This window comes from Coccinella septempunctata, chromosome 4 (genome assembly GCF_907165205.1).
Source record: "Coccinella septempunctata chromosome 4, icCocSept1.1, whole genome shotgun sequence".
NCBI classification, from domain to species: Eukaryota; Metazoa; Arthropoda; class Insecta; order Coleoptera; family Coccinellidae; genus Coccinella; species Coccinella septempunctata.
Genome location: NC_058192.1, coordinates 25,012,351 through 25,034,768, shown reverse-complemented (window position 1 = coordinate 25,034,768; position 22,418 = coordinate 25,012,351). Strand labels below are relative to the sequence as shown.

Genomic DNA, 22,418 nt, shown 5'->3' with positions numbered 1-22,418 from the left:
AAATTTTTGAATGTTTGTGTGGAATGCCCGAATTTTGATTTCTGGTAAGGATCTATTGCAATAATATAAGCATTCATTCCCCATTCTTGGAACTTTATTCAACCCTCTCAGTAGAGCCGTATATTAGATACTCATTCGACCTAATTCAAATAAAAAAATTATTTTGGTCACAAAAAAGCTTACCAAGTTATTGGTGGATATTTTTTTTGTCTTCTAGCTTTAATTTTGGTTATTTTTTTGGACTTATGAATTTTGTTCTGAATATCTGGAACGCAAGTAAAAAAAATTAAGAAAAAATCATTTGTAAAAATTTCTTCTGCGGTAGAAGTTGTATACCATTCCTTAGGATCAATTTTTACTTTCAATATTATAAAGTGTAACAGTTTGAAACCTATATCAGAGTACTTCATCAGATGATAATTAGAAAACTTTTGCATTTCAATGACAAAAATAAGTTACAAAGTATCATACAAAACTATATTTTTGAATATTCTGAATGCTTTCAATAATATTTGTAAGGAAACATTGATTCAAATATTGGTTCTGTTTAATTTTTAACGCCGAAATAGGGTCTACAGTCAAACAGAATTGTAAGAAACAAAACCTTTAGTAGTATGTCGGAATATTTAATATAATTTTGAAGTGAATAAAAAAAATGCGGACAATTCGGTGAAAATTCTGCAAGAGGAGGTCGTTGTGAGCGGTGAATAATAATTTTTACGATTTCCGAGCAAACCACACCTTGAATCGAAAAAAAAATTGAAAATAAGTTAAAATGTTTAATGTTCTCGTGTGAATAGCCGATATATTTCAATCAACTAGGAATTGCCACCGTTTCAAACTGTTTGTAGTTCTTCCTTAGGGCTACGAAAAACATCGAATATAATATACAGAACATTTTGAATTCAATAGCTATTCCAAATATATGAGAAGAGAAATAATGCACAAATCATAAGTCGAAAATCCAACAATGGAATTACCTGGATCTCCAAATTTACTTGAAACACCATAGCAATTAAGATTTACCATCAAACACAAAGAATAACTCTCATAAGAAACGTATACAAATTTATGAAGCATCAAGTCAAACACTAAAGTTGTGTGTACGACCTTGTATGTATAATAGAAGAAGAATTGACAGGTTTTGAGTTCTAATTATAAAGAAAACCAGTTATATATAGGCCGACGTTTCGTTTATTTTGATAAACATCCTCTGGGCAATGACAACAAAAACGTTTTGTCATTTCTATAATGGGCCAACTTCTCATTCAATCTCTGCCATAATTTCAGTAGCTCTACTGCTCTCTCACCACAAGTTTTCTTTATGCTGTTGTAGAATCCATGGTTAGTGCTCATTGTTTAGTCAACTGGTTCCTGAAAAAATCACTAAAGTTGTGTTCAGGACCTTGTATCAATAATCGAAGAAGAATTGACTGGTTTTGAGGTCTAATAATAGAAACGTGAAATTGGTTGTTCGCGTTTTTCCCCAAGCTGAGTTCTTTTTGGAAATTAGTAAAATTTTGGTTGATACGAAAGTTTTAGATATTTTAATTATTTGTATTTTTAATTTTTATTTATTTTTCTAATAATAAGTGTAATTCACTGGAGAATCGTAATAATTATTCACCCCTTAACGAACACCTACTTATCTTCAAGGACATCCACAGAGTTACTTGCCTTCTCTCACCATTCTGCATTCATAATTTATAATACCTATCTAAATTTTTCCAGCAACCGCATAATGCGATAATTTTCCTTCGAATCGGGTGTTCGAAATAGGATTGGCCATGGACTAAAACACTTTTTCATTTTTATTCATTGTTTTTCAGTAATTTCAGATATTGGTAGGGAAAATATAACATTGAACATGCCATTATTACGTTTTCTAATAGAATATGCAGTAGACAAAATTCGTTCAATGATAATACATTCCATTACGTTATATTTGATTATATTATATTTAATTTACAGGCTGGCCCATATAAAGGACTCCAGCCATCTATTTACGTAAGTATGAGTTTTTGTGAAAAAGGCAGAGAGAGACATTTCAATTATGACTTGAAATGGAACTTCATTTAATTTTAATCCGTGCGATCATCGTCCTAAATGAAGTCGCAATACTCAAGATTCTTAAAAGTTATCGTATCGATGGTTTTACAATTCTCTATTAAATATATAAATATACTAAAAAATTCCTGTTCATCATTCCTTTCGATGTAAAAAGTTAGAATTGTTGGTTGAAGTGCATTAAGGGGTCAAGTTTCTGGACAAATTTCAGATATTAGATTTTGAAATCGACCGCTGTTGATTTCTAAGCAGTAATACTTATTGTCGAATTGCAGGAATGGGGGCTACCGTTTTTTTGCTCACCAGTTGGCGCCTTTGTAGAGTGAGGTCCTGAACATAGACAAACTAATGCAAGATTTGTTTATCTACGATGACGGGGACTTGTAATTTCACAGATCATAATATTGGAGAAATTCGATATAGAAATATTTGGTTACTAATCAATATCTTGTTCGTCGTTTTTGTATTTTTAATTCGCTCATGTGTGTATGACAATAATTTGGCTTCACTTCTCTCATAGAATAACACACGTAATATCAATAAAATTAGTATAGATATATGGAGACCATAAACTAAATATTAGTCATATAGTCGAGTTTATGATGTGGACTGCCGCTACACTATGGCTGCCATACGTCCCGGTACACCGGGACATGTCCCGGTTTGAGGCATTGAGTTCCCGTGTCCCGGTTAGTTGTTCGGTTGTCCCGGTCATTAATTTGGTCGTTATCGTGATTCATATTTCCTAACCTATGGTAGTTAAGAGGTAAGCACGTAATCAGCCGACGTCTCCCTGGCAGTCCAACAAAGGAGGGTCTACGCTACGTCTACACTCTACGCAATCGCACACCAATGGCATGTCACCCACACTCCACGTACGGCGTCGGCGCGGCGGATAATAAGTACATATTCACCATTCAGTCGAAAACGTACAGCGCTGCCCAGTTTTACGTAGGATTTGTAATAATCGTAATACTCAATATTCAAAAGAAGTTATGCCGAAGAGAAGGTGTAGTTTTTCCGCCGAATACACTAAAGAGTGGTCATTCATTAAAAAAGGAAGAAATGACCAGGAAGCTTTATGTTAAACTTTATATATCCGTAAGTCATGGCGGTAAATCGAGTGTGAAAGATCATATTCAAAGCAAAAATCACAACTCCAGATTGTCAGTTTCATCAACGTCGAAAGATATATTGTCTTTTATGATCAAACAAAATTCGACAGAAGATACTCTGATATGCGCTGCTGAACTTATCACTGCTTATAAAGTTGTGAAGCACCACCAATCGTTTAGTTCGATAGATTGTTCGACAAAACTGAATGCTATCATGTATCCGGATTCGAGCATCGCAGTTAAACAATCAACTGCCAGAACCAAGGGTACGACAATAGTTAAAAATATTTTATTCCATTTTGGCGTTTATACACGACATAACTCAACCCATAGAAACAGTGAAATGAAATTTTTTTAACTCACAAGTTGAATTAAATAATATGAACTAAACTAGATAAACGTCATCTTGATCTTGTCGCTATGGATTGAATAATGCCCTAGCAACATTCATCCGAAGAAATAAACCTACTCGCCCTTCGGGCTCGTGGGTTAAACTTTCTTCTCATGAATAAACATTCATTCAACTCACTTGTTGTATAAATAACTATTAGCTCCACACTCCATTGAGCAAATCAAAACAGAAATGGAAAATATTCCGTTTTATGGAATTTCAACTGATTCCAGTAATCATCAAGCCGATAAGATGTTTGAGGTTTGAAATCAAAATTATTAAAATTAGATACATTGCCAAATAAATCGTCTGATTCATTCTTCATTAAATCTTCAGAGAATCTTAATATTCCAATACAAAATATTGCTGCTTTCAGGGCGGATAATACGAATGCTTATTTCGGAGGAAAAGATAGGCGTGGAGTCTAAGGACATCAAAGGCATCGGTTGTCCTGCGCGCATACTTCACAATACTGCTTCCAGAGCCGCCGATATGATGTCCATTGATGTTGAGTCTATTGTTCTCAAAATTTTCAAATTTACCTACTGTAAGGGTAGAACGACTGAATAGCTTTCGTGAGAATGGTGAAATAACTTATAGCAATAACCTCTCTCATTCTAGAAGTCGATGGCTTTCACTACTTCCAGCTGTCGAACGATTGCTAAAGTTATATGTGCCATTGAAAGAGTTTTTCCCAGATGATCATACAGTGCATAATAAACAAATGATAAATTAATGACATGTAGACAAACAAGACATCAAACATAAAAATAATAATAATAAAAAAAATCATAAACCTATCAGATGAGTTTTTAATGTTTAGGATTTTGAACCTTCTTTTGTCTTTGTCCCGGTCGATATTCCGACATTTATGGCAGCCCTACGCTACACTAGCACATCTAGCTGCGAATTCACACGCGGTAGCCCTCATTATTTCATTACAAGCTACTCTGGCGAAGTTTTTTGTTGAGTATCGCAAAATGATGATAAAAACATCGAATGAAAATTCAAATACATAAGAATTCGTTCAGAAACTGGATGACTTAAAATTGGTTACGCATATATGTAAGTGAACTCAACGAGAACAACAAAATTGTTGCATGACGAAAGAAAGTTCTGTTTCATGCCGTTCACAATTGTTGAGTGACGATCTGGATGGGAACCATGACTTTTTCACTGTACATGACCTAAGACAATCACGTCCCTCACTTCGTCTCTTTCATGCACCCTCTTTTGTTTCCGACTAAACCAGTTGCACAACGTAAGCAGCGGGTACATTTTTTCCAGGGAGTCGTTCGTTATAAAGCCACTGTTGTTCGCGCTGACTTGTTATTTCTGAGAAATATTTTTATTATTTCCACCCTCTTTTGTACGGAAAACACCTTCCTAATTTTACTACAAATTTACAATCGCTTTGACACACTTGTCTCTAAGCCTAGTTGCACACACACCGATTTTGGACGGCTCGGAATAAAATCGGCCGATATTTTATCGGTAGCAGTTGCTAGCACACTCACCGGATTTTTACCGGCCAAACGATCAGCCAAACGAATTCGACTGAAATGGTCGGTAAAAAACATTGAACTCAAGAAAGACCTCCTTCTTGAGTTCAATGGTAAACAATCGGTGCTTGTACAAACGTGTACTTAGTCACATTCGCCACTACATCACGGTATTGCCGGTATTGGACGGTTTCTCACCGGCATTTTACCGTCACCGATCATTGGTCGGCGTATGTGCAAGGTCCCGTTCCCACACGTGGTTCACTATTGGAATTTGGACGATCGATAAAAAATCGGCCGTCCAAAATCGGTGTGTGTGCAACTAGGCCAACCTTCTTGAAAATTCACGATAGACTAATGTAAATCAAAAACATGGTCCGTGTACTTTTTTGAACAAAAAAAAAAACTTTTGAACAAAAATACATAACTACTAAATACCTTTGAAATTTGTAGAATACTCGTAGGAATAATATTCTCGAGATAAATTCCCCATTGCCTCGTTCACTATTTTCACTCTTATATCCATGGATATTTTGAAACGAAACTTCAACGCCAGATATTACTCGATACGATGATAAAAAATTAGTAATCACAACACCCCTCATCTTTAATCAAAATCAAGCAGTTGTGTTAACCCCGTTAAAGGGAAGAAAAAATCTGAAGTGGGACGAATTGAGCAATACCTTAAATATAGTCTAGAGTCTAGAGTAAGACAACATGAGAATGGTGATGATGAGAAATGAAGACAATACAGGATTATCTAGATATCATAAAGAAACAGGGAACGATTTTGGTTTTGCACAACTTGTGATTTCAACGAAGGAAAAGAATATGATCAAGAGATTTTTCAAGGAGATCGTCTACATAAAGAAATCCATCTAAAATTTGTGGTCATTATTTTTATTCTTTATTTAAAGCCTGAAGAAGGTGAAAAATATCCCCGAGACGTCATCTTGCGATTGAAGTGTCTTTACTTGTTCCTTGTGATGAAATTTCCAATTCTATCAATAATGATGTTTCGATTCTGTCCTGGAATAGTGCTGAAAAATCAAGATACAGTGCTGTTGAGCTGTGGGCTCTGTATCGGTCAAAAATAATCATATTTAATTGCTGATGATTGGGTAATCATCAGCACATTGTTACACAAATACAACAAATATATTTTAACAGATATACGTCGAGTTGCAGGAAAGTCCATTAAAATTTAATACTTCATTAGAATCTTAATCCTCCATTTTTCCCTTAAAAAATGACAGTTTTAAATTTTGATAAGACATCAAATCTTAATGGACTCCTGCAACTGGGCCATAGATTGTCAAATAATTCAATTTTGAGAAATTTAATGTCAAAAATCCTCCCTTTTTGTCACGGATAAATGATAAGTTCTGGGGAAAGAGCTATACTTAACCCAATGGATATCGAATTTGTGTACACCAAATTTTATGATCCACGTAAAGCGATCTTGTGTAGATCTGTGGTATTTCTTTTAAGGCTTAATTTTTCGAGAGAGAAGCTCAAGGACTCACAAATATTTGTCTTACCAATTCGCTTGAATCATATCAATTGTATCGATCTTTTATTTTCCTACTAGCGTTTCGAAAGTATTACTTTCCACACGCATTTGTCGTTTGGAAACTACATAGTACTTTTCCAAAATCGTGCGGAGAAACCCCTGCTATTCACTTACTCCGCGTTGTTCGTTGAACTGCAGTCTCTTGCGGAAAAGTATCACTTTCCACACTTGTTAGGAAAATAATTATTTCGTTTTAGACTGAGGAGCTCGAAAACTGTCAACCGAAGAAATTCGATCACGTTGAAATTCATTATATCGCTTTAAGATAGATAAATAACACAACTAATCACCTAACAATCGATTAGTTTCCTAAAAATGTAACACTATTTTAGCTCCCTTTTCACCTTCCACCTATTGATGTCCCCTGTTAATTTCCACGGCTCATTTGCGAACGAATTATTTAATTACCATACTTAAAAACAATTAGGTATATTTTATAACTGTCATCAACTCAACTTGTAAACAACTAGATTGAAATGTCAGACAAAGTTTCATCGCCTACTAGATAGGCCTGCATCACGAAGCGCGCTAGTGGTTGAAAAAAACTATTCTTGCTGTCACATATTTATCAAGGTTGGTGTAGGTATTTTTTAATATTTTCTAGAACAAAAAAATATGAATCACTCAAAAATATATCACTAAATATTGTCATAAATAAACTTAACCTTCAGCCCTTCAGCACAGTAGCAGTACTTACTGTGACATATAAATTCTCTGTATAACGATTACACCATATGTATAGATTAAGACACACAACTTTTCATAGCTTGATGAGCAATAATGGATTCTCGCAATTCTTCAGACCAATCAATTGCTCATTGCAGGCGTGTTCTAATTGGCATATCACTTTTCCAAATCAATTCACCTAGCTTCCGATGCTTCCCTTTTTTAGAAAAACGAAGTTTAGTGGAATTATACAATATTTCAAGGTTATTGACAATAAGAGTGCGATCTTCCAAATTTTTGAACACGTTGATTGGAAACTAATAAGGGGAAACAAATCTTCTGTAATATCCTATTTCCAAAATATCCGGAAACTTAGGCACCTGCTCTGGGTGGTCTTTTTTTCAACCATAGGTACATAAGACCTCTTACATTTCCTCAATTATTTGTGAGCACTCTTTGAGAAGAACTAATACTAATTTTTGTCGAAATTCAACCCTTTCAGTGCACCTTAGAGAAATTTTTTTTTCAAAATTATTGCCCTATTTATATTAATCCATATTTCGGATATTACTTTATTCGGTTTATAAATCTGACATCCTCCCTCTTGCTGTTTTTTTATAAACTGTCCCTCTTGACGGACAACGTATAAAATATAAATTATTGCTTGAAAACCGATGTCCCCACAGAGGGACAAATACAGTGAAAGGGTAGCTGCATTTGGGCGTTCAACTGTGACCCAAAAAATTTTCAAAATATATTCTGTGTGACGTCAATAGTTCAATATTCGCCAAAATGAATAGTTTTGAAAGTTTGATATCGAGATATGAATACAAGCGACTGACAGCGCTATGCTAGAATCTGCTTTTATTATTTACGAAATATTTTCACATTTTTGTGTGTGACGTCACCGTTGCAATGCCAAAATACGTACTTGTATTTCAAATATAACATATATACGTCTTTCAAATATATATCCGTATAAAATATAATAATAGGTACGGAATATATTTTCAATATTCAAAATTTTTTTAAGAAACTTCTGCAAGAGTTATCATTTATTGAGTATTCTAATTGCTTTTTTTGTAGAATAAATAGTTGTTTGATATTCCTAGAGATACTAGGCCATTATTCTAAAGTCACAAACAGATATTGTTTTCTCATAAAGATAATTTATGTGTTCCTTTTTCAAGTTGCCACATGTATGCCCAGAACTTTGGTGAATTCTGAGATATTGTATTTCATTTGGTTTCATGTTTTGACAAATACTATTATAAGACTTTGTTAGTTGGGAAATACTTACATTGCTTCCACTTCTTTGTTGATAATGTAGGTTGCTTTTTTTTTATGCAACCATGTTGATAAAAAGGAAAAACAGCAACATACAAATTTGTTGATAATATTTTATTTCAAGATATTCCTTTATTTTTTGGCAGTAAAACATTCGCATGTAATGAAAATCATATACAGAGTGTTTCCCCCTCCCAGAACTCAGAAACGAAGAATATTCGAATATTTGAAGATGCAGATTAGCTTCTGTTTTGTGGAGGATGAATTTTCATCATGAGTTTTTTCCGGAAAAAGCACCCCATTGAAGGTGTCATCAAGCCCCACCACTTTTTGAATAGGGAAAAGATGTCGAGTGTTGGTTAGTTTGAAAGTTATATTATGTTATTCAATTGAAATTTTCTGTTGAACTGCCGAATCTCAAGAACCTGAGAGTTATGAAGAATCCAAAAATAATTTTCAAGTTCTGTTCGAGGAAAAAAAATTCCCATGACGACATTGTTGCGAGAAAAACAGTTACTTACAGATCTGGTGTATTTGAATTTATTGAGTTTCTGTTTGAATTTACTCTTCTGATAATATGTTCAATACCAAATTGTTAAAAAAAATCACCTAATTTGAAAATTTCAACTAGGTATAGGATGTTTAAAGAACAAAAAGAGTTCAACTAAAATACATCCGCCATCTCTTTCCTATTCAAAAAAAATTCGGGTTATATTTTCGGAACAATGTCGTGATAGAAATTCTTCCTCCCTAATTCTAATCCATAATAATGAAAATTATTTTCGGATTCTTCCAAACTCTTAGGTTCTTGAGTTAGGATAGTTCAATTATTGCATTATCTCATGAATAATGAATCGATACTGAAAATTTTAAGTGGGTTGTGTACAGAACAAATAACTCTCAAACTAACCAACACTCGGCATCTCTTCACTATTCAGAAAATGTTGAGGGTTGGTGCCATCTTCATGGGAGGGTGGTTTCTGAAACAAACTCATGATGGAAATTCTTCCATCCCAAAACTAAAATTACCTGTTTTCTAAATCTTCGAAAATTCTTCGTTTCTGAGTTCTGGCGGTGGTTAAATTTTCGTTGGGACACCCTGTATATACTTTGAGCTCTAGACCTATACATTTTTGTCTCAGTGAGCCCCTCTAAAACTCATATCGGTCTTACATCTCAAACATAAACTCATCCTGATCTCATGATGGAATCTTTGAGAGATAAAAGATGATAATAAACTAATGATCTCATTATCAAATCATTTCATAGATAGTATCAAACCGAAAAAACATGTGAATATCTCATAATAACTAGATACATTATCTGGATCATTTGGTTCTCAATGTCACATTAGAACAGTATTTATACCTATTTGGTTCCAAGGACAGGCAAAAATATAAAATTTTTCATGAGAGCTTTGGTCGATTGTGGAAATCTGGGACAAAATCAGAATCAGAATTGAAAAAAGGGTATAGGTTTCATAGAGTCTATTCGACAAAATCTGAAACTATTTTCTGAAATTGCTCAATCTAACAAAATGAAACTCACAATAAATTGCACTTCAACTTCATTAAGTCATTAGTTTTTATCCATGGGTTCAAAGCAATTATACACGGTGTCTGTAAACAAATGGGAAGGACTTGGAGAGATATGATTCCTCTATAAAAATAAGCAGGGGTAGTTCCTATAATTTTTTTTCTAAATCGACCTCCCTTCCAAGATACAGCCTTTGGAAGGCGATGACGAGTTGACAGTTTTCAATTTTTTTTAAGGGTTCTAAAAATCACTGAGTCATAAAACCATACATAATATTAAGCACTAAGTAGATGTTTCTCACACAATTTTTTTAGATAACATAACGGGTTGAAAATAACAACCCATTATGATTTTCCTTCAAAAATTGTTTTCGTGCGATTCTCGGAATAAATAGAAACCTACAAGCAGTTCTGATCACTGTTCATTACATTTCATCTAAAAAAATTGTGTGAGTAACATCTATGTAGTGCTTCATATTATGTATAGTTTTATGACTCAGTGTTTTTAAGAACCCGTAAAAAAAATTTAAAACTTTCAACTCGTCATAGCCTTCCAAAGGCTGTATCTTGGAAGGGAGGTCGATTTCGAAAAAAATTTATAGGAACTACCCCTGCTTAGTTTCATCGAGGAATCATGGTCCTAAGTCCTTCGCATTTGTTTACAGACACCCTGTATTTCGATTAATGAAATGAATCTCATTAAATAAATCGGAATATGTATGGAAATTTCGAATAATTAATTTGGGATATTTTGAACGATCTACATTGTTGAAGCAAGACGCTAAAAAGGCATTTATTATACCGAAATGTGATACTTGGAAGGCACTTTAGACAGAAAGGTATTGAGTTCGCGGGGAATTGAAATAACAACTTGACCGATAAGGGACATTTAAGAGTTGAAAGTATTGCATTCTTTCATGTCACTCAGTCATGAAATGTGGAGGTTAAGATACAATTTGCTACTCGGAAAGCAAAACGGGTCGCCAGCTCATGTAAATCGATTCGATAATTGGTGATGTGGACTTCAGAACGGCGAAAATGGTCGGAAATGAAGATAAAATGTATTAATCTGGGAACCCTGAAAAGCATCATTTCTCAGAATTCGACTGAGTAATCAAAACTTCTCGAGGAAGCTGAGATGAGAAACGTTTTTTTTTTCAACCGATTCAACTTCTCGATAGCGAAGAGTAGTGTTTTCGGCTTCGGTATTTATGAAATTTATATCATTACGGTTTTCAAAGGCAAATCGGCACGTAAAAGTGGATTTTCTAGCCTGCTATTCGGTATATACTAACCCGTATAACTAATTACGTGAGCACCGAGTGTGAGAGATAGGAGGGCCAAATCAGGTGATTTAGAAGGTTGGGAAATCGTTTTAAGTGAGCGAACATCTCTATGGTCGCGCAAAATACCAAAAGAAAGACGAATAATCGGAGCATGCCCAGCAAATACTCTCGACTTATGGTGCCATATTAGAGATCAGGAAAAAATCTTCAGAAATTCGACATTTACCAAACGCAAATGTAAACAAATCTCATCAATCGTCAGTTAGGTAGACGAAACCGTATATCTAAAAAAAGCATTGAACTCTAAAAGAAAGTTCTTTTAGAGTTCACCGAAAAAAAGTGAACAGACAAAAGTGAGGTTAGAACCGATCACAGACAGGGTGGGTAGTAACGTAACGATTTAACTTATTGATCTCGAAGAGAAGTGTTTTTAGCCTTGGTATTTATGAAACTCAATTGAATATGGTTTATTAATTCTTCCTGAAACTTTTCATTGTTTTCCTCGGGGTTTTCACCCCCAATCTCTAGAACAAATCAATTAAAGAATTGAAATAAACGATTTGCTCCTGCGTAAATTTTTGCACTAATTCGTCAGGAGCAAATCAAGTAGAAAAAATTGTTGCCTGACAATTAACTGAAAAAAAAAGAACTTTGAAATTATAATTATACAGGGTGTTACATTGGTAAATGAACATACAGTAACCTGAGCTAGAGCTACCCTAGGCGAGTCCAAAAAACCCTCGTATGATAGGTCTAATCAATTTCATAACCGAGATACAGGGTGCTTCAAGTATTCACCTAAAATTTCAATTTCTCATAACTTTTGAACCAACCAGTATATTATGAAATACGAATGTGCAATTAGTGGGACAAAAAAGCCAATTTGATCTCAATGTATGATTTTTCTGAGGATTAGAGGAATTCCAATATTCAATTTCATCTTTCCCTGGAGTTTCCTTTGAGCAAAATGACGTGCTTGACAACGAAATCTACTGAATCTCATTGAAAATTTTCTGCTCTTTTCAAATATCTGAATCAAATTACAAAATATTAATTTACAGGGTGTTGAATTCCACCTTGAAAGAAGTCCCATATCTTTCAAATACGGACCTGGAATTTTTTGGAAATTTGAATGTAAATCTATCGACCTCTGTGTAAGTGAATCATATATTCCAAATATCAACCGACTATACTGGTTCAAAAGTTATGAGAAATTCAAATTTTAGGTGAATACATGAAGCACCCTGTATCTCGGTTATAGAATTGATTAGACCTATCTTATCTGGATTTTTTGGACTCGCCTAGGGTAGCTCTAGCTCAGGTTACCGTATGTTCATTTACAATGAAACTCCCTGTATAAAGTAACGTTACGGGGTCTATATCAGGCTCCTTCATCAGACGAAAATCAATTTCCGAAAATCTTCTGCATAGAAACGTTGATTCGTTTAATTTTGAAATTACCAGGTGACGGTTCCCTCTGCCTGCAGTAAATTAATCCAAATTAGTGAAAGAATTTACGCAGGAGCAAATCTTTATTTCAATTTTTAAATTTATTTTGTTCCAGAGATTGGGAGTGAAAACCCTAAAAAGTTAAAAAAATGCCGAACCCTCCCAGATTGAATTTCAATCGATATATGGTTTGTTAAGCCAATTTTTTCTGTGATAAGTCGTTGTTTGGGAAAAAAGCCCTAATATGCATTTCCTATTAAAATTAAAATAGAGGAAAAAAAGGGCCAGAAAATCATTTGCCAGGGCGTCCATCGCCTTAACACAGATTATATATTAAAAGGTTGGGTTTGGTCAGACTAATTCGTGTTCAATTTAACGTTGTTTTTATGGAAGCAAAGGTTCTAATTCGAGAATCGGAAAGATTTCATGAATATTTCACCATGGAAAATATCTTCAACTTTGGTCATAGAGTTTTAGATGTAACAGCCGTATGCACCGATTTATATAAGGCAAGATTAACTTTAATACATTATTTCTTTGTCTGTAGCGGTTACCGTAGCAATCACTGAATTAACGTTAATCCTGTCTTAAATAAGTCAGTGCAATCGGGTTTAAGAGGAATAAAAGATTTTATTTTGGGATACGATTCCCAATCCGTCGGATGTGTTGTTCGCAGTATATAAATTGATTGAAAATTTGAAGCGGATTGTAAAATGATCTGTTTTTCAATATCGTTCCAGAAAACTGAGTAGTCATGTCGCAAACTGACGGATTTTAGAATCTAACAACGACAGATACAAATGGCAAGTTGATCGAAAAAGTAGATCTCCTAGCCTGCTAGTTGGAATAATCTAATTTCGTGAGCACAGAGTGGGAGGGACAAGAGGAGAAAATCAGCTGATTTAGAGATTTGGGAAATCTCTATCTTTTCACGAACCTCTGCACGTGTATGTCCGCGAAAAATACCAAACGAAAGACGAATAACCAAAGCACAAGCAGGGAATACTCTCTACCCGAGAACCAGATCGAAAAAGCCTAAAAAAACCCTATTAAATTTTTTTTCACGTTAACCAAACGCCAATGATAGATAGATAGATAGATAGATATCTTTATTTCATAGTATGTAAACGAACATTAAAGAAATGGTGTCAAGCAAAAACATTTAGCACAAATAATCGTTCAAAGAATATGGCTCCAATTCAATAACAAGTTCTCTTACTTTTCTCTTAAAAATTCTTAAATTATTTAAAACCTTTATGCTATCAGGTAATCTATTATAAACATTTGCGCACCCAGGGGGGGGGGGGGGACGTGCCCCCCCAAGCGTCGAAAAGCTAACTGATTTTGCTATGGTAAAACCGTAAAAAACTACTTTCATCAAGCTTGCAGCTAGGCGTGCCCCCCCAGAACCTATGTGTGCACCCCCCATAATATCATTCCGGGTGCGCCACTGATTATAAAACTTGATATGCATATGAAGGATGCTTTTCAGATGATGACAGTTTATGTATTGGGTAATGAAATCTCAATGATGATCAATGTAAACAAATACACGTCAGTTGACGTAACTGATAAAAGTGAGGTTAGTTAGCATTGAACAAAGACAGTGGTGAGTATGGCCGATTCATCTCATCAATAGCGAAGAATAGTGTTTTTGGCGTCGGTATTTATGAAATTCATTTTATTATGGTTTTTAAAGGCAAATAGGTCTGAAAAGAATTGATAAAAATGGTGGTGGTAAAACGTTCTATATGAGTCCGCAGGGCTCCGAGAGAACGAGGGCGACGCCCGTGTTCCTGAGTTCACGAGACGCCCTTTTCATATTGATATCGAAAGTCGAGATAGAAGCCCGGGAAGTCGCCAAAAATAATTTCCGAATGGTTCAATTTCGGCTATTTTTGCCGTTTGGGCAAAATGTGCTAAACGTTCTGGAATGGGGAGATTGCACGAAGCCATTGGACCGGGGACGGGCTATGTTTTGTCACGAAGGATCGTGGAATTTTTGACATTTCTCAATTTAATTTTTTTCAATCGCTGTAACACAAGTGTCATCTGTGCCATAGACGGCCGAGGCGTATCAGCCCGAAAAGGCGAATCTATGGGCTTACTATACTCCATTCACTTTTATTTTAGCAGTCGGTTGGCCATGGAAATTTGACACATTTCACTCTGTATAGTACGAAAATGTGGGGTTATGACGCTTGTCAAAACATTTTTGGGTTTTAAATCAACGCTATGTTGCCCGTTCTACGTAAAAGTTTCTGTTATTACGTATTTTATCACAATGTCGAATCTCTTCGGAAAATATGTGACGAACATAATTGAAGCACTAGCACTAGCTTGAGGAGAGTTAATGTTCGTTATCTTCTTTGGCTAAGGTTTGAATACGTTACATCGGTTGTAGATTTCAAAAATATTAACCCGAAGATGAAATGCATATGTTGCAGTAGTTGGGTATGGGTATCTCCCGAAGGAATTAACAGATAATTACAAGAATGTTAAATTCTTCAACAAAAATCATCTTGCATCAATATAAGTAAAAGGAATTAAAGGAAGTTTCAAGTCAAGATGAACTTCACCTTTGAACAAAAATTTCACATGAATAAAAAATTAACAGGACAACTGGCTCGTATTTGTGGCTGTTCATCTTAATGCATTGTTATAATAATAATAATTAGGTATTTATTGGTACCTTAAGACATTTACAATGTATAGGACAAGTCAAATGAAAAATAGAAAAATCAATTTTCGGGAACTTATTCTACGATGACATTTATCGAAAATCCTGTAGTAAACTTTTCGCATTAATTCACTCAAACATAAAATTCTCAAATGGCACCACTATTTTGGGTCTCCCAATAAAAGGAAATTCTTTGTCATCCTTTTCATTCACAATCTTTCTGATTGTGGAAATATTCAGCTGAAATATAAGTCGTTTAGATTCAGATGAAACATTATATAAATTCTCTATTCTCTTAAATCGAATATGTTCGCTACCGTCTGACGTATTGTGGATTTTAGAATATCAGGTCAGGGGGTATAACTATTTGAATGAGCGGACCTGAATTCCAAATAGCACTTCCTGAAACCCTGTCTCTTTTTTTAAACACTTTTGGCATTTTCATAATACTAATTGATGTAAGTTGTGGCAACGGCGTTATACTTACAAATACTAAGTTCGAAAAATACACTCCATCGCCTCTCTCTATTCCTATAGTTCTTTTAATCGAATCTTTTCCACTAAACTCGATAAAACGAAAATTAATTATAATTATTTCATGGCCAACCGACTGCTAAAATAAATGTAAATGCAGTATAGTTAATATACTATACCTAGAGTGGTACAGTGATAGTCTGATAGTTAGTTCCCATTATTCAAAGATATATTACTATATGTTAACTCGTTAACTGTGACTACTAGTACTATATATAGATTTAACTAGCTGACCCGGCAAACGTTGTTTTGCCATATAAATAATTTCCTTCTGTATGTTGTATTATGTATGTATCATAAAAAAATAGAAATTAAAAATTTTGTCTAAAAAATAAAAAAAAAATTTAGGGGTGGACTACGCCTAACATTTAGGGGGATGAAAAATAGATGTTGGCCGATTCTCATAGATACCGGATAAGCACAAAAAATTTCATCAAAATCGGTCAAGCCGTTTCGGAGGAGTATGGCAACGAAAACTGTGACACGAGAATTTTATATATTAGATTTGACGGTCCGAATATCAAAGTATTTTCCTGGAAAATTGATCGAAACATGGTCAATAGTTATTAATAATATTGAACCTAGAAGCTTTTCAACAATTCGGTATGTCCTTCTAATAGCAATGCAATGTTCAATTAGTTGAGATTATGAGATTCGTAAGCACTTATCATCAAATTACCGGAGATGTTCCAATGAATTAATTGCAACTGTTTCAGCATACAGAGTTGCAGCCTCAGGCAAGACGTATGTTATAGTCCTATTGGATTTAATGAATATAATGACTACTTGGATACAATGTAATATTTATGAAGAGCGATTTCTATGATTGCGATGAAAATATCATTCAAAAATTCTTGTGTATAGATTGTATTGTAACCAGCCAGTTATCCTCAAAAAAAAATCCGTAGTTAATTAGATGAAGGCGACAATGGCTGGAGTGAAATTATGCAGTACCACCTCTTTCAAAATAACGAATTTTGGCAAATATTCGATAATTTTGAACGCATGAGTAATTTTCATACAACACTTTTTATCTTTGCGTGCCAACAGTTAAACGCGCAATCAAATTTGAACTGGAGAAATCTAACATCGAAATTCAAAAGATTCGTTGAAGTCAATTGATTGTCAATTCAGTTGAAAATTGTAATTTTAACATCAATTATTCAATAACCCATAGACAGCATGAATGAATTTCGATTTTAGATTTTCAGACTAGATTCGATAAAATGTCTCGAAATTAATATGAAACTACCACTATACTCCATTCAAATTTATTTTAGCAGGTTGGCACTCATGAAATGTCGTTAATGTCATAACGCCGTTGCCACAACTAATATCAATTTTTATTACGAAAATGCCGAAAGTGATTGAAAAAGAGAGAAGACAGGGTTTCGGGAAGTGCTATTTAGAATTCTGGTCCGCTCATTCAAATAGTTATACCTTGATTTTCTAATATCCACAATACGTCAGACGGTAGCGAACATATTCAATGTAAGAGAATTTATATAATGTTTCATCTGAATCTAAACGACTTATATTTCAGCTGAATATTTCCACAATCAGAAAGATTGTAAATGAAGAGGATGACAAAGAATTTCTTTCTATTGGGAGACCCAAAAAGTGGTGGCATTTGAGAATTTTATGTTTGGTTGAATTGATGCGAAACGTTACCACAGGATTTTCGATAAATGTCATCGTAGAATAAGTTCCCGAAAATTGATTCTTTTATTTTTCATTTGACTTGTCCTATACATTGTAAATATCTCAAGGTACCAATAAATACCTTATTATTATCATTATATCAATGTATTAAGATGAACAGCCCCAAATACGAGCCAGTTGTCCTGTTTATTGTTCATTCATGTGAAATTTTTGTTCGAAGGTGAAGTTCAGCTTGACTTGAAACTTCCTTTATTTTGACTTCCATTGATGCAAGATGATTTTTTGTTGAAGAATTCAACATTCTTGTAATTATCTGTTAATTCCTTCGAGAGATAGCCATTCCTAACCACTGCCTCATATGCATTTCATCTTCGGGTTAATACTTTTGAAATCTACAACTGATATAACGTATTCAAACTTTAGCCAAAGAAGATAACGAACATTACCTCTACTCAAGCTAGTGCATATTATGATATTATACTGATCTCTTGTATTTTCCATGCCAATAACTAGATTTGGTATGCCTTCAATCAGTTTGTATAATCTTCAATTATGCTCGTCACATATTTTCCAAAGAGATTCGACATTGTGATAAAATACATAATAACAGAGACTTTTACGTAGAAAGGGCCACATAGCGTTGATTTAAAATCCAAAAATGTTTTGACAAGCGTCATAACCCCACATTTTCGTACTATACAGAGTGAAATGTGTCAAATTTCCATGGCCAACCGAGTGCTAAAATAAAAGTGAATGGATTAAATATTCATAAATGTTGTATGTTTTTCAGAATTGATTTTGCCTTTTTCGGGAAAACCGTAAAAGTTTCAAAGAAACAAAAATTGTCAGAAATTATCTCTGATGCCTGATTGTTCAGTCCAGTATTAAGCCGATTTCAACGTGAATCCCAGTTCAACCTGACATAATTAACGAAACTGTCAAAATTGATCTAGGGTCAACTCAAAACTTGTCTTAAACATGAACGGTGCAACCGGGCCCAAATCATTCAAGTTTGAATTCCAATGGAAAGATTTTATCCTTTCCGTATATACGGCTAAAGATAGGTGTGAGCATAAACTCAAGATTAGCCGGCTAAACTTAAGGTCATATTCGAGGACCGGCTAAAGTTCGATAAAATATTCATCTGCGTCAAGAGATTTAATCTTTAGCTGGCTAATGTGCGCATTACACAAAACGAAACGGCTAAAATGTATTCAATGGATACGCGGAGGGGTGATGTCTTTTGAATGATCGGATAAGAGAAGACGAAAGCACGAGGCCACGTTTTTGTTTCAATTTTTAGAATTGAAGTATGCAAAATAGCATCGAATACTATTGTATTGAGGTTTTGCTATATAACGCCCATGGGTTTTCAATTTAACTTTTAATGAGTTATTTTCATCTGTTTAGGAGATTAATGCAGAAGTTAGATATACAGTTTTCCACAGGACAATAGGAACGTGAATAGTCAATTGTCCTGTGAAAAACCAGAATATGACTTCACAAGGAAATGAAATATAAGATATTAGACATACATACAAATTTTTTTCTGTGAACAAAAGTATATTTTCCTCACCCTTCAATAATTGGGTTTATGAAAAAATTTTCTACGAAATGGAAAAGATATAGTTTCTAATGTTTCAATTTCTTTCCAAACAATACTTTTGCAAAAAACAGAAAAAAACTACGAACATGAATATAGTTGAAAACAGTTTTTCTAGCTGATTTTGTTGCAAATTTCTTCCCAAGTCATTGAACATACGGATTCCAAAATACGGCGTGTCACCACCTTTGATGAAACATTCCGTAGGATTCAAGTGCAGTCATCGTAAAGCTTATCAGCCAAATAGTCCGGTCAGCTACAGAAAAGATTTAGTACTGCTACTTATATTTCCCTAGAATTTGACCTTTGGTATTTCGATGAAGAAGTTCGCGGCATCATTCTTGTCTTATGCAAATTATGAATAATAACAAGATGAAAGATAACCATTATCAGTTTTCTCACACTCAAAGTAGCATATTCGCTTGAATTTTGTCATCGGGCGTTTAGATTTTTAGATTCGCTAATAAGATTACGTTGAGACACATTAGAAACAAATATATGTTCATTCTCAACTTCTTAACAGAATGCTTTTCCGCTATTAAAAATATGTGAAATTCATACAAAAATACGTTGCATTAATAGTTTGATTATATTACCATTTCTTCACTTTTTTTCAATTGCCGAAAATTTGCGCCCCTCAAGCCTTGCCAATAATTTTCTCCTTTTTTATTAGCTTCTACATTTTTAGCCGATGGGATGTGGTTACACTTAAGTTTAGCCGGCTAAGGATAGAAGAAACTAACATTAGCAAATAGCCGAAGCTAAACCTAAGTTTAGCCGGCTAATCTTGAGTTTATGTTCACACCTATCTTTAGCCGTAACATATACATATATTTGAAAAGCCGTGGTTCACTTTTCAATTTTGCTCAATAATTGAGTCAAGAAATGCAATAACCAGCTTAGAACGCTTAGGTGGAACACTGTACGGTATCAGGACATTTCGGTCCCGGAATTAAAAAAATTTTTCAGTCGAGTGTTAGCCTAATCGATATTCGACAGATTAGATAAACAGATCGAGCAATCTATTTTCGGATGCCGATAGACAACTTCCACTTATTTGACCCCGTATTTTATAGCGCGTTGAAAAAAAATTCATAGAAAATGATAGGTATGAGTTCATGCCAACATTCCAGTGAGTCGGGGTGCGTTAATCGATGGCTCAGTTCCAAAAAAAAGGCCGGAAGAGTTGAAAACATATATTTTTGAAAATTTTTATAGTATTTTATTAACTACAATATTATCGTAATGTAGCTAGATAGTTTTATTTCGTCTACATTGTTTTATCGTACCACGCGTCATGATATTGCACTCTTTATAAGACAGAATCCGGGGCCATAAAACAACTTATACGGAATGTAGAAACACCAGTATGGTACAATAGCGCACACAAAAAACTCGTCAATATATCTGCCACAACCACACAATCAAACAATGTGCAATTATATCAGGCACAATCAGACCGACTCCCACCTATAGAACAAGCCTTATAACTTATTAGTAATAGTGTGGAAATTGTAGAAGAAGATACAGATCATTCTTCTCACTGCTCTGGCATCCTACGATTGTGAAATGTGTAAAAACATCCACCTTGTGAAAGGGTAAGGGTTCGGCGGGGGAATATGAAGTAGGTACGTCGCAGTTGCAGGATGCTACCCAGTAATTCCAAAATCCTGATTCATCTCATGATGCGGTAATGAGTGAGGGGGAAAAATTCTGGATTGAAGTGTACCCACGCTGGGAGGGCCACAGCCTAGACACTTGACGTGTAGTGGTTCGAGGTGTTTACCAAAATATTTTCAAAGGCAACATTTAGCCTTTTACCCCTTCCTCCTACCTTAACAGCAGCAAGGGAACAAATCCCCCACCCATACCACCAGGTGCAGGTGCGATGCAGGATAGAAAAAAACCTCGATTCGGGGTGGAAGTAGAAAGTCGCGGTCCCACTGACTACTTTGAAGGAACCTGTCCCACCGAGGTGCTTCACTCCATTTTTCGCTATTGAAGAGAGCTGCAGGTGTCGTTGAAGAGCAGGACTTAAATGTTGAACAATGTGCCTGAATATCAAAGGAGAAGATTGAAGATGACCCAGAAGATAGTGTAGAAGAGTAAAATGAGGATACAAGTACCTACGCCAAAAAATCCGAGGAAGATTTGAATATTCAATTTTTCTGTAAAGAATTTGCTTGCACTTCTGCTTTTATACTTATTTTCGTTTAATATTAATTTTATTTGTTTCATTAATCGTAGAATAATTACTTATTATTTGCTTCCAATGAAACTTTGTCTCTCAATAGTTTCAATTGAAAATTTCAATTTCATTGACAAAACTTCTTGCAGTTTGCAGTATTACACTCAATGGAAGACATCCATAATTATTTTTCCATACCACAATATTTCTTTAAAATATATGTTTATACATGTGTAGGTAACTCCATTCACTTTCATGAAAGCACTCGGCTGGCCATGAAATAATTTTCTTCAGTCATCTAATATTAATTAATATCACAAAAATGTCGAAAGTGATTGAAAACAGAGAAGGCAGAGTATCAAGAAGTGTTATTAAGCAATGAGGGCCATTCATTCAAAAAGTAATCCTGATATTCAAAAATGTACAATATATCAGACGGTACATCGAACATATTCAATAAGTATTATGTTTATTGTGATTGAAGAGGATGAAAATAAAGAATTTTAAAAAATTCAACACTCTTGTAATTATCCATTATTTCTTCCCTTGAGAGATTCCCATTCCCTACCACAGCATCGGATGCATTTCATCTTTGGTTTGATTTTTTTGAATTCAACAACTCAGCAGCTAACGTTTTCAATATAAGCCAAAGAAGATATTCATTATTAATTCTTCTCGCGCAAATCAGTTTGTATAAACATCAATTACTTTCATAGCAGATTTTCGAATTAGTTTACTTTCGGACGTAAATTCACATTGTGAGAAATACGTACGTAATTACTCAGACTTCTATATAGAACGGACAACATAGAGATGATTTAAAACACAAAATGTTTTGACAAGCGTCAAACTATACAGTGTGGAGTGTGTCAAATTTCCA

At 34.5% G+C, this 22,418-nt stretch overlaps 1 protein-coding gene across 1 annotated transcript in view; it reads left to right on the top strand.

The window, feature by feature from the left end:
- Positions 1-1,961: 1,961 nt before the first annotated feature.
- The window catches only part of LOC123312153 (sodium bicarbonate cotransporter 3), a 107,912-nt gene continuing 87,455 nt past the window's right edge, over positions 1,962-22,418 (top strand). The window contains exon 1 of the mRNA XM_044896406.1: positions 1,962-2,007. The gene's annotated coding sequence lies outside the window, so the exon portion shown is untranslated. The remainder of the gene's footprint in view (positions 2,008-22,418) is intronic.